Source organism: Phaseolus vulgaris, chromosome 7, assembly GCF_000499845.2.
Source record: "Phaseolus vulgaris cultivar G19833 chromosome 7, P. vulgaris v2.0, whole genome shotgun sequence".
In the NCBI taxonomy this organism is placed as follows: Eukaryota; Viridiplantae; Streptophyta; class Magnoliopsida; order Fabales; family Fabaceae; genus Phaseolus; species Phaseolus vulgaris.
The window spans coordinates 4,989,503-5,003,196 of NC_023753.2; the positions used below are offsets into that span (position 1 = coordinate 4,989,503).

General features: G+C 28.2%; 2 long non-coding RNA genes and 1 other non-coding gene across 3 annotated transcripts; 2 read left to right on the forward strand and 1 right to left on the reverse strand.

The window, feature by feature from the left end:
* Window positions 1–3,317: 3,317 nt before the first annotated feature.
* LOC137828668 (uncharacterized) lies at window positions 3,318–4,371 on the forward strand. Its single transcript, XR_011083941.1, has 2 exons — window positions 3,318–3,553; window positions 4,080–4,371. It is a non-coding gene; the product is annotated as an uncharacterized lncRNA (long non-coding RNA).
* A 3,852-nt stretch (window positions 4,372–8,223) lies between these two features.
* LOC137828699 (uncharacterized) lies at window positions 8,224–9,234 on the forward strand. Its single transcript, XR_011083950.1, has 2 exons — window positions 8,224–8,457; window positions 8,962–9,234. It is a non-coding gene; the product is annotated as an uncharacterized lncRNA (long non-coding RNA).
* Window positions 9,235–12,954: 3,720 nt separating this feature from the next.
* On the reverse strand, window positions 12,955–13,027 carry TRNAF-GAA (transfer RNA phenylalanine (anticodon GAA)). Its single transcript has one exon. It is a non-coding gene; the product is annotated as a tRNA-Phe (tRNA).
* Between the last annotated feature and the right edge of the window lie 667 nt (window positions 13,028–13,694).

A 13,694-nucleotide genomic window follows, 5' to 3' on the forward strand; every position in this document is an offset into this window, starting at 1 on the left:
CCTTAGGCAGGGGGACTTGATTGCATCTTTCTTGTTTTTAATTGTGGCTCAAGCTCTGTATGGGTTAGTAAATCAGACAAAGAGTAAGAACTAGGTTTCAGGTATAAAAGTCGAGAACAATAATGTAAATGTGGATTTACTCCAGTTCGTTGATGACATTTTTTTTGTCTATGAATCCAGTATGCAAAATATAATTACTATTAAGGCTATGCTAAAATATTTTGAATTAAGTCATGGCCTTTGAGTAAACTTTCACAAAAGTAAAATTGGTGCAGTCGGTGTTGATGGTAATTTGATAAGAATGTATTCAAATATTTTCTACTACAACTTAATGGAATTATCCTTCACTTACTTAGGTCTGCCGATAGGAGGTAATCCATGTAGATGCTCCTTTTGGGAGCTCGTATTATCAAAGATTAAAAAGAAGTTATATGTGTGGGAAGGAAGAAATCTATCATTCACGGGACGAGTGTGCCTTATAAAATCTGTAGTTAATGTCATACCTTTGTTCTACCTATCATTTTTTAAGGCACCGGTTGGTGTTTGCAAGGAAATCACAAAGTTACAAAGAATTTTTCTGTGGGGGTGGGGGAAGAAGGAAAGAAAATTGCTTGGATTAGTTGGGAAAACATATGTAAATCGAAAGCGGAGGGTGGCCTTGCCATTAGAAGTATAAATTTGTTTAATAAGGCACTCCTGACAAAATGAAAATGGAGAATGATGTCCCCTAAGGTTGGCCTTTGGAAGGATGTTCTAGAATCAAAGTATGGATCATGGAGGAGGGTAAATCTAATAACACCAGATCAGAATAAGTACAAATATAGATGGTGGACTGATTTATGTAAGGTATGTAACACCGATCAAGGAACTAATTTGTTTGACTCAAATGTGGTTTGGCAAGTGGGGTATGGGTCAAAATTTAAATTCTGGGAAGACGAGTGGTTGCACAATTCTCAGCTAAAAAAGGAGTATCCTAGAATCTATAATAATTCTCTGATCAAAGGCAAACCAATTGATAGATTCAGAAGTTGGTCTAGGGAAGGTTGGAATTGGGCTTTCAGTTGGAGAAAGGATTGATTTGAATGAGAAAGACCTATGCTAGAAGATTTTATGGTTTGTATATCACAATCATTTTTACATTTAGATAAGGAAGATAAATGGTTATGGAGTGACCCCCCATCTTATAGCTTTTCAGTAAAGTCTGCATATACAAAGTTAGCTAATCGTGATGCAGGGGTACATCTAAATCATTTTTTGTGTTGTGGAGCTTAAAGGTTACTCCCTCGGCACAATTCTTTGTTTGGAGGGCTTTTTCAAATAAGGTAGCAACCAAAAAGAATTTGTTGAAAAAGGGGAATTATCTTGAGGGACACATTGTGTACCTTATGTGGGAGGGAGGAGGAGACAACTTCACACAGTCTTATTACATGTATTGTGTCAAATGCAGTTTGGAATTTGTGCAACAGTTGACTTGGTATTATTAGTTCAGTGAACCACAATGTCCTGATTAATCATTTTGAACAATTCTACTATTCATTTTTCAATAATTAGGGTAATAGTTTATGAAAAAGTCTTTGGGTCTCGGTGATGTGGAGTATTTGGAAGCATAGAAATAGGTCTATTTTTAATCAAGCAAAGGTTGAAGCATAGGAAATTCTTTCCATGGCTCAAGTCCAGTCTCGGGCTTGGATGAAACATAAAGTAAGGAAGGTCATTTTCTCTTTTTCTGACTGGTTGGTGTCTCCCTTAATTTGCATTAACATGGCAACTAAATAAATATGCTCGCATAAAATTTACTCATTTGTATTTGCGTGTCTGAATGGCTATAATGTATGCTCGTTGTCTCAATGCATTAACTCGGGCGTAAATACGTTACTAGGTTTTTATGCATTCCAAGGGTTTATTTTCCATTTTCTTGTGATGGCTGAGAGGCGTGGAAGGTTTTTGTTCTATGTGCAGGTTGTGGTGTAGCATCATTGGGTGTGTTAGAGCTTCCTGTGATGGCGGCACGGTTGTGGAAAACAAATATCATTTGGTTAAAAAAGGATGCAACGAAAAGATGCCAAAGATGGTGTATGAGAGAATAGAAAGACTATGGGATCTGCAACTTATGATGGAAGCAAGAAGACAAAAGTAGAGTAAAGCTTTTTCTAACAAGTGTAGAATGAGATACCTTTTGAAGCAAAATAGTTGATGCCGATGTAAGGGAAAGTAATGCAGATTGTCTTATCAACTTTGAAGGGATATTTGACCATCACTAGAGGTCTTTATGAGATTGTTTTTGGGAGTGTATTTGTGAGGAAAACGGTTTAAAGTATAATGTGTTGGAACTATGCATATTTGTTGCATAATATATTTTATATTGTTTTTTCTATAGTGCTGGAAAATGCCGAGTTGCCTCTCTGAAAAACATTGGTTCTTATAAGTTTTCATGTTGTTGAGATGATTTTGGATGTTTTCTTGTGTTTTTTTAATAATTGTATAAAGGTTGGGACACCCCTAAAGTGTTTCCTTTAATTAATTTAATATTTACTGAAAAAAAAGGAAAATGTCCAAGGCTTGCAAGTAGAAAAGGAGGTGCACAACTTTTGTTGCTTTATAAAGTTTGTTATGTTCTTCAGCATATTATTTCTTATAGATAAAATTATCTATATCCAATGTTATTAAGCTTGAAATTAATTAATTTATTCTCTTACTAATTGACTTAGACTCCTTAATTACATAATTGTTTCAAGCTTTGGTATAAGTCAAAAAAAATTTGCTTCGAAATTCATGTTAGTTGTTTGAATCTATGATTTTAACAATGCTTTCTTCTACTAGCATCCTATCAAATTCAGAGGTAATTGTATAACCAATGTTCTGTATGGGAAGGACACAAAGTAATGACAAAATGGTCACTAAGCAAGAAAACATACACATTGCATTTTTTATATATGAAATAGAAAATAGATTAGAACTTTCAATATCTTCTGTTAAATTTAGAGCACTGAAGAACCTATGTCATTGTTTGTTTCTAAAAAGGAGAAAATGTTTTAGTTTTTTTCTTTGAGAAAGTTAGGTTTACAAAATAGATATCTTCTCAGTTGGACACATGACATATTGATTAATCACACTTCAAACTGGAGTTGGACCACGAAAGGTGGAAGAAAACAAGTATTTTAAATTAATAACCAGTTCTTTTCCATATTCTTCTCTTAAAGTTACAAATATTCTAACTAATAACAACCCCAAATTTTAGCAACAGATGTTGACTCTCTTTGCGGTTCATAAACCATTTACACAACTATATATACTCATCTATCTTCCAAAACTAAGGTAAGGGAAGGAGGAAAACAAAACCACCAACAACAACAGAAAAAAATAACTAAAATGGCAAACAAATACGTTGCATTGTTGTTGGTGGTGTGCCTCATAGCTACTGTAACGGTTGATGCTCAAGAATCTCTAACTCCATGCTTGGACCATTGTATCGCAGATAACTGCGGCGTACACCCTTCATACTTTTGTGTGATCCTTTGTAATTTTGGTTGTTCAGCCGCAGGATTGTCAAACGGTAAGTTAATTTATTTACGTATATGTGTGATTTTTGTTTTGTATGTTATGTGGAATATTGGAATAAAAAAATTTAATAAAGTTCAAGTTGTTTTAATCAATCAACAATATTGAATATAAAGAAATTTATTTTTTCTTCATCTTATGGTTTAGATTTCAGTATCAACAACAAAAAATTTATGGGAAAAAAGGCATTATATTATGGATGACATTTTTTTTTCCTTAAGGTAGAATTATTTAAAAAGTTGTCATTAAATTTTGAATGAAGATATAAATATTACATAGAGTATTAATATTGTGATTCATTTTATTTCTTTATTTATTATTAGTGTATTTTAGTGTATGTAGTAATATGTAAGAGAATTATTTATTTTACATGATTAAAAATAAAATAAATAAATAAAGCTATTTTCATTTAGAATAGTTATTGTAGTTTGTAGACATGAAGAGATTGATTTTGTTTGTGTATGTGAATTTTATAAATATTTATTGTTTTTGAGTTTGTGATTTTAAAATGTACCATGCAGAAAATAAGATACAAGCACATGGAGTGAGGGCAGAAGCACCAACATCATCATGGGCAGAAGCACCCCAATTTTCAAGGAAGATTCAAGCCTAGTTGGGGAAAGACTATAAAGAAGAAATGCAAAACTTTCACATCAGAACTTTGTAACATAAGTTGGGCAAAACAGAGTTACTGAGGCTTTCTCATTAACAAAAGGACATAATATTGTTATGCATGTCCTTATCTTCCTTTCCTCCAATTATTAATTATCATTAAATTAAATATTATCCATTTCTTTTCTTTTCTTTTATCAATTCCACTTATCAATATTAACTAAACATAAGTGTCACATTATTTTATTATTATTATTATTATTATTTATATTAATATTATTATTGTTAATATTATTATCAATATTAATATTATTATTTATTATTGTTAATAAAAATAATAATAATGATAATATTATTTTTATTAATAATATTATTATTAATTTTATTACTATTATTATTATTGAAATTATTATGATTGTTAATATTATTACTACTAATAATAATATTATTATTAATATAAAAATATTAATATTATTATTATTAATAATTAAATTTTTTATAATAACAATATTGATATTATCAATAATAATAATAATTATAATAATAATAATAATAATAATCGTATTATTAATAATAGTAATCTAATGAATTATTTTTTTGTCTGATGTAGTATGTAGTAGTTATAGGTGGACTACGATTTACTTTTGCAACATATTCTTAATTACATTTATAAAATTAATAATGATAAATAATAATAATAAAAAATAATAATAATAATAATATTGATATATATTATCTAAGAATTTTTTATTACGTATAACTGATTTTTTCAGTGAACTATTTGCATTATCAATCTATATTTCATTTAAATTGAATAAAACACTATTATTATTATTATTATACACATTGACATACACGTCTACTTACAGACGTATTTATAATTATACCCATACACATTCATATGTTATATATATATAACCGTTGAAATACTTCTAGATTGTATTTTGAGGGTCTAAGTGAAAGGTACATAAGAAATGGTGCATGTGCCTAAATTTCTATTTAGCACCATTATATTTTTATTTCTCTATCTAACATTTATCTTTGTGTTTTTATTTTTCTATCTAACATCCTTTTGTTTTTATTTTTTTATATAGCATCTTTTCATTTTTAATTTCACTATTTAACACCATTTCAAAAATAAATAAATAAATAATAAATTATTATTTTTATAATTTTAATTTTGAATGTATTAAAAAGAATATTTTTTAATGTTTAAAGTAGTTAGAAATATAATTAATAAATAAAGAAATTATTTTTTACAAAATAAAAATAAAAAAGTAATAAATTTAAAATGTTTAGCTTAAAATTATTTTTTTTAAGAATGAAAAAAATAAAAAATTAAATCCTACAACAACATAAAAGTTGAATCTATAAATATAAATTAGTATTTTTTATTATTATTATTGATGATGTAATCATGTTAATTTCAAGTAAAAAATACCGGACATAATTATAAAAAAACCAAAGTCAATTAGTATTAATTAATTGTGGACACACAAATAATATTGAAGTGTCTACCTTAAATGCAAAATCTTTAAAAAAAAACTAATGCAAATGTTTCACTTAATTCCTAAAATTGAGAAGAAAAAAATGCAAAAATAAATAAGTCTAGAAAATAAAAACAACAACAACAAGAAAATAAAACATAAATAAATAAAGAATGACAGAAAAAAATTAATAACTAAACATAAAAGATATAAAATAAAGACAAAACAAAATAAGATAAAGATAAAAGATATAAAAAAATCCAAATAAGATAAATATAAGAGATATAAGACGATACTAAATAAGTATATGTTATTCATAAAAAGAAAAATAAATGAAAGATGATCATTCATTTAATATTTTCTTCAATGGTACATTAAATAGTTTGTGCGAAATGAAACATAATTAATGACGAGAAGTGTACAATCCAGAAATGTTGGGACATGTTCTTTATGTGTGTGTCCTGGTGTTTGACAATATGAACATTTTTTTGTTCAATCATGTTGTTTTCTTATGTCCATATTAGTCCTTATTCAACTTGATTTTTTTATTATTATGTGCTGTATTTTTTACTTGAAATTAATATGATTACATTATCAATAATAATAAAAATAAATATTAATCTATGTTTACATATTCAACTTGTAATTGTAGAGTTTAATTTTTTATTTTCTTCATTCTTAAAAAAAAATTAAACTAAACATTTTAAATTAATTACTTTTTTATTTTGTAAAAACTCATTTCTTTATTCATTAATTATATTTCTAATTATTTTAAACATTAAAAATATTATTTTTTAATGCATTTAAAATTAAAATTATCATTTTTTTTAATTTATTATTTATTTATTTATTTTTAAAATGGTGTTAAATAGGAAAATAAAAATAAAAGAGTGTTAGATTGAGAAATAAAAACAAAAAGATGTTAAATAAAAAAATATAAAAAAAAATAAAAAAAAAATAAAAGTGTAAATGGTACTCCCAATTATTCATAAGCACTCAAATGAGTATGAAAGTGACGGAAAGAAAAACATTGAGACTCACCAAAGAAGAAGTGTGCCATCGTTGTTCGTGTTTTTGCTCACACCTAGATCACGAAAATGAAAAGGGTTGAAGCAGAAAGAAAGTCCATATCATGGAAATTCAGGTCAATGGTATTGATGCTATGTTCCAGAAAGATGAGATGATTGACTCATCTTTTCAATTCTGTTTGTGGTTTTGGGTTTGCTATTAGGTAGTGAGTTTTGGTTCTTTGTAAAAGGATGCAGACATTTTGAAGTATCCTCTTTTGGGGTGTTATGTTACACGTCTTCCCCCGTTAGACTCGGGTTTGAGGAAGGTGGCTTGTATTGGTGCCTGGCCCCCTTGCGAGAGTTTCATTCACTGTTGCCATTCACTGGTCAGAGGATACCACCACAGAACTAAGTTGAACAAAAAAATGTGCATTCTCTGTGCTCTTACTGAGTTTGATACAACTGAGAAGGACATTGCCCAATGGCTGGTTTTCCTCACTATGGTGTTGTGAAGGATAACAGTTAGGTATATCATAGGAATAATAAACAGAGACACAGGCAATAACATTTCGTGGATTTATGACACATGATTCTTCACTTATTGCCTTCAATTACAAAGTAGTCTAACTAACTGTATGGATTATAACATAATACAAGGATTATACGAGTTTAAAATTTGTTCCAAACAGTAATATAAAAATGATGAGTTTATTAACAGTTCGTTGCAGATTTTACTACATTTGATCAATTAAACAACTTTGAAATAATTTCATAAACAAGGTAACACTAAAATTATTTTAGAACTCATAATACAGTTTTCTGGTGTTTACCTTCTGAAAATGAGGACAAGTAGGTATTGATTTTTAAAAGAAATGAAGTATTTATCCTTAGTTAAATTATTATTCACATACATATCTAAATCCATAATTAAATATTTGTAGGTAAACAAATTTTCTTATAGTGTAAACTTCACATGTGTAAGATACATGGGGATAATGTCATGTTTAAGATAAGTGAAGGAGATGACAACACTGGGATGACCATAGAAGAAAATTGTGAATGGTTCTCAAGCATATTTGAGTCTATCTTAAAAGAGGAGGTTGATATGGTATGCATCCAAGAGAACAAAATTTTGCTTCGAAAATCATGTTTTTTCCATTATTTTCTGATACTCACATCAAGTCAAGTTCAGTGGTAATTGTACAGTGATTGTTACGTATTTGCATATGGGAAGGATACAACGTAATGACAAAGTGGTTCTACAAGCCGGAAAACATATACTTTTATCATTGTTTTTTGGTGGTGAGAACCTTATTTTTTATATAAATATGTTCTCACTTTGGCACGTGACAGATAAATCACACTGCAAACTTGTGGACCACGAAGAAAACAAGCTTTTTTAAATGGTTAATTAGTTCATTTTTAATTTCTTTTGCTGAAGATAGGATACTGTAACTAACATGAACCCCAAATTTTAGCAACAGACTTGACTCTGTTTGTGGTTCGTAAACAATTTACCCAACTATATATACTCATCTATCTTCCAAAACTAAGGTAGGGAAGGAGGAAAAGAAAACCACCAGCAACAGCAGAAGTAACTAAAATGGCAAACAAATTCTTTGCGTTGTTGTTGGTGGTGTGCCTCGTAGCCGCTGCAAGTGTTGATGCTCAACTAGATCTCAGAACTCAATGCTTTAACAGTTGTGTCGCAGAAGATTGTGGCGAAAACCCCTCACTGTGGTGCAAGTTCATTTGTAATTTCCGTTGTGCATCCACAGAGATGGAAAATGGTAAGTTAATTTATTTACGTATACGTGTGATTTTTGTTTTGTATGTTTCGTGAAATATTGGAATAACAAAATTTCATAAAGTCTCGACTATTTTAACAATAACAATATTGAATATAAAAAAAAATCATTTCTTCTTCATCTTAGGGCTTTCAATGTCCTATAGCAAAAACGTTAAGAAATAAAAAAGCATTATATTATCGATGACAGTTTTTTTTCCACTTCAAATGAAATTGTTTAAAAAGTTACCATAACAATATTATAGTGTTGGATATTGTGATTCAATTTATTTCTTTATTTATTATCAATGTGTATTTTAGTGTAAATAATAATATATAAGATAATTGTTTATTTTACATAATTAAAAAGAAAAGAGATAAATAAAACTATTCTCATTTAAAATAGTTATTCTAGTTTGTAGAAGATGGTTGATTATATGTTTATGTGTACATTAGTTTTATAAATATTTATTATTTTTTGAGTTTGTGATTTTAAAATATCATGCAGAAGTACATGGAATATGGGCAGAAGCACCAGAATCATCATGGGCAGAAGCACCCCAATTATCAAGGAAGGTTCAAGCGCAGTTCGAGAAACTATAAAGCAGAAACGCAAGGCTTTGGCATCAGAGTTTTGTGACATAGGTTGGACAAAATACCGAGGCTTAATATGGGGTTTTCTCACTAACAAAAGGACATAAATATTGTTATTCATGTTCTTATCCTCCTTTCCTCCAATTATTAATTATCATTAAATTAAATATTATCCCTCTTCTTCTCACTCTTTTCTTTTCTCTTTTTCCCAATTTCACTTGTCAATTTTAACTAAATGTGTCACAACCACCACTTTACTTAAAAAGACATTATCAATGTCAATAGAAAATTTGAGTTACATATATTATGAGTGGTTCGATAATGGTTTAATAACGGGTGGTCTGATAAGGCTAACAAACACTCGCTATAGAATAGACTTGAAATGACTCTAATACCATATTAAGAAGTTGACTTTAAGTCTAGCTCAACTCAACCTCATAAAATCGACTTATGAGGTGAGGTTTGCACCCACTTATATACTATGAAATGTCTTCGTCTCTAATTGATGTGGGATCTCCAACATTCCTTAAGCATCTATCCTACCAATTTGACATGAAAAAATCTCCATTTGTATAATTTATTTGGGTAAAGCTATTTCGAGGGGAGTTCAATGTAAATTCATAACGTTCAAATTCATGTAAAAACAAAGCCTATGTTAATGAACATCACCAACTTAAGGATCTTACAAACTATTATTCTCAGACATCATATTCAATTATAATAGAGATAAACACTTACTTTGATCCATGATAGTTCCTATGTGAGCAGTTTCTTTAATCTCTTTTTTTTCAATCTATCTCTTGGAATTTTGTTCTTGTCACACCCTTTATTGATGGTCAACCGTGAAACAACCTTCTTTGCATATACATTCTTTAATCTCCTTTTCTCAATCTATCTCTTGGAATTGTGTTCTTGTCACACCCTTTATTGATGACCAACAGTGAAACAACCTTCATGTGACTTCTCACATTAACCAATATGCCTTTTATTCTATTAAATTGTATTCAGACCAAAACTCCAACATCTATTTCATATGAGTCACATTATAAAATTAATTTACATAATTTTCTAACATTCTCCCACTTGACTCATATGAGTTATAATACTTTCATGATTTAATAATTACATAAATCATAATACTTTCATATGAGTTAAAATTAATCAACATGTTTCCTTTTTTTTTTATCAGCAATGAATAAATAAAATTAAAGGGGATACTTCAGGGGTATCCCAACCCATATACAGTAACCAGAAGTGGACTTCCTATATCATCCACAAACGAAACTCTCCTTTATGGTTGGAGCAGACCAACCTTAAAGTGAGAAAACCATACCCAACAAAATAACCAACATCGGGGACCACCGACTACACATATGGAGAACGTCGTTTCATCGATCGGCGATCATGTTGACAGAACGCCGCTTCATCAACCGGCGATCATGTTGACCTTTGCATACCTACGGCGACCACCGACTACACACATGGAGATCGTCGTTTCATCGACCGGCGATCATGTTGACCTTGTATAACTTCAGCAACCTTCGACTACACACAACCGGCGATCATGTTGACCTTTGCATACCTACGGCGACCACCGACTACACACATGGAGATCACCGTTTCATCGACCGGCGATCATGTTGACCTTGTGTAACTTCAGCAGACCAACTTCATCAACATGTTTCCTTCCATGTAGTACTATATCATCATTTCTCCCTTATATAACTTGATAATGAGAAGTCCATCATGGGTTCACCAGTAATTTGGAATTAAATAAAACATAATGATTTGATCAATTTGATAATTACAAATCTATCATACAAATTATTACATAAATAATATCATTAATTGAAATAAAATTCATCAGTCATTTGGAATTAAATTAAACATAAAGATTTTATGACTTTGGTGATTACAAATCTATCATACAACTAATTCAAAAAAATAATATCATTAATTGAAATAAAATTCATCAGTAATTTGACATTAAATAAAACATAAAAATTTGATCTTGTGATTAAAAATCTAGCATGCAACTAATTCCATAGATAATATAATTAATTGAAATAAAATTTATCAATAATTTGAAATTAAATAAAATATAAAAATTTGATCACTTTGGTGATTACAAATCTATCATACAGATAATTCCAGAAATAATATTATTCATCCAAAATATATACAAATATATATATATATATATATATATATATTTATGCTCTTACTCTTATTTATCATAATCTTTTCATCTTGTATTTAAAATAAAACAAGAATTCATGATTTATGATGCAGTCGAAGACTTTGAATTTTTCACTATTTTAATTTGAAATCAATTCATAACAAAAATAAAGGGATAAATTAAACCTTGCAATTTATCTTTTATGATGCGGCGAAAGACTTGAGATTTCATTATTTTAATTTGAAATCAATTCATATGCAAAAGAAATGAAGGGATAAATTTACAATTGATCTTTTATGATGCATCCAAGACTTGAGATTTCATTATTTTAATTTGAAATCAATTCGTAACATTACAATTTATCTTCAAAAGATGTTATTTTCTTTACAATATTCATAATTTTAAAATTAGGGTTTATAAATTTGGAAAAACATCATTCATGTCATTCATGGAGAATCATAAATTTGAACAACCATGCTCTGATACCACATGTAAATTCGTAACGTTCAAATTCATGTGTGTAAAATCAAACCCTAAAGTAATGAACATCATTATCAACTTAAGGATTTTACAAACTATAATTCTCACAAATCATATTCAATAATAACAGAGATAGATATTTACCATGATCCATTAGAATTCTTATGTAAGCAGTTTCTTTAATCTTTTTTTTCTCAATCTATCTCTTAAAATTTTGTTATCACATCCTTTATTGATGACCAATAGTAAGACATTTTTTGCCGACACAAAACCTTATTTCTATTCTTTTCCAATCTCCATCAGATTAATTTTTTATTAAGTAATATAATATATATATATATATATATATATATATAACTTCATACTTAACCAATATATCTTTTATTTTATTAAATTACATTCAAGTTGAAAGTTCAATATTTATTTCATATAGATTATATTATAAAATTAATTCACATAAATTTTTTTACATTCCACTTCTCCACAAAGTTCGAAGATTTCATAGTGTCTAAGCCTTAATCCTCATATATTGATATATGGTGATCATTGTACCCTGTTTCCTATAATCTCTGCAGCAGCAGAGAGACAGGACTTCCTCTATTTTTTGAGCCATTGATCTCATTTATACACAGATAAGTTACCATCTAAACGATAAAACTTAATCATTCAACTATTTTTTTTTATAGTATCATATGGAACAACTCTCTCAATTACTTATTTTATGGTTACTAATACCTTTTATCCTAAAAATAAAGACTTATAAAGTTTGTATTATACACCTTCATTGTTAAAAGTATCATCTGAACTTGTATTTATTTTTCTACCCTAATTTATGTTATTATTGTTATTTTCTTTACTTGAGTGTAAAAAATCCTATAACGACGCATATTAAAAGATGAATATGAGAAAATATAAAAATTTGCATTACAAAAATGAATCTATGAACATAAATGGTAACACATTGGAAAAAGGCTGTTGTAGAGAAATATAACTTTTTATTGAAATTTTTTAATAAAAAAGAAATTATAATACTTATAATATTATTTACTTAAAAGTCCAAGGAGTCAAATTAAAACAATACATTTCTATAAAAATAAAATAATTTATAACATCACAGTCACATGGCCATGTTCACTACAAATAAATAGTTACAAATAGGAAAAACATGATTGTACTCAGAAAAAAAAATCTAAAAATTGAAATTATATTTATCAGTTTATATATAAGTATAAAGCTTTTAAAAGATAATGCGGTGAACGTGGATCGAACACGCGACCTTCAGATCTTCAGTCTGACGCTCTCCCAACTGAGCTATCCCCGCAGATGAAAAAGTATTAACACAGTTTATTTAAGACCATAATTAACTTCAGGAACTATGAATTAATAAAATATTTTTAACTCTTTCAGTTTTAACAACTTAAATATAATCTAATAATTCATATTTTTTTATAATAACAAAAATTCTCACTTATTGGTAAATTATTATTTTTAATTTATAAATTAAAATATGACATGATTTGATATAAATTAAATACTTTCTTTATAGAATAAGATTATACAAGACATGCATAAAATCAATCCATATAGTAAAAAACACACATCAAAACATATACAATATTAAAATTTTCATATTCTCCCATATAACAAAATCAATTAATTTTATTTTTTTTGCATACGTACTTTTTTAAGATTAGGAATCTTGAAGAAATTAACCACTGAATGTTAAAATGTTCATATTCTCGTATAACAAAATAATTTCAAAAGTGTTTATTTATACTTCTTTTATTAGATTAGGAACCTTCAAGAAATAAATTAAATAAATAAAAAACTAATTGTATTTTCTGGGGCTTTAATATAAGTGTCGGTAAGTAACTGGGATTTAAAAAAGCATTGTTACTTACATAAACTTCCAGGGTTTTCAATAAATAACCACGTTAAAAAACCCTTATTAAAAATAAAAACGTACTTCATAAAGTTATATTAAAGAA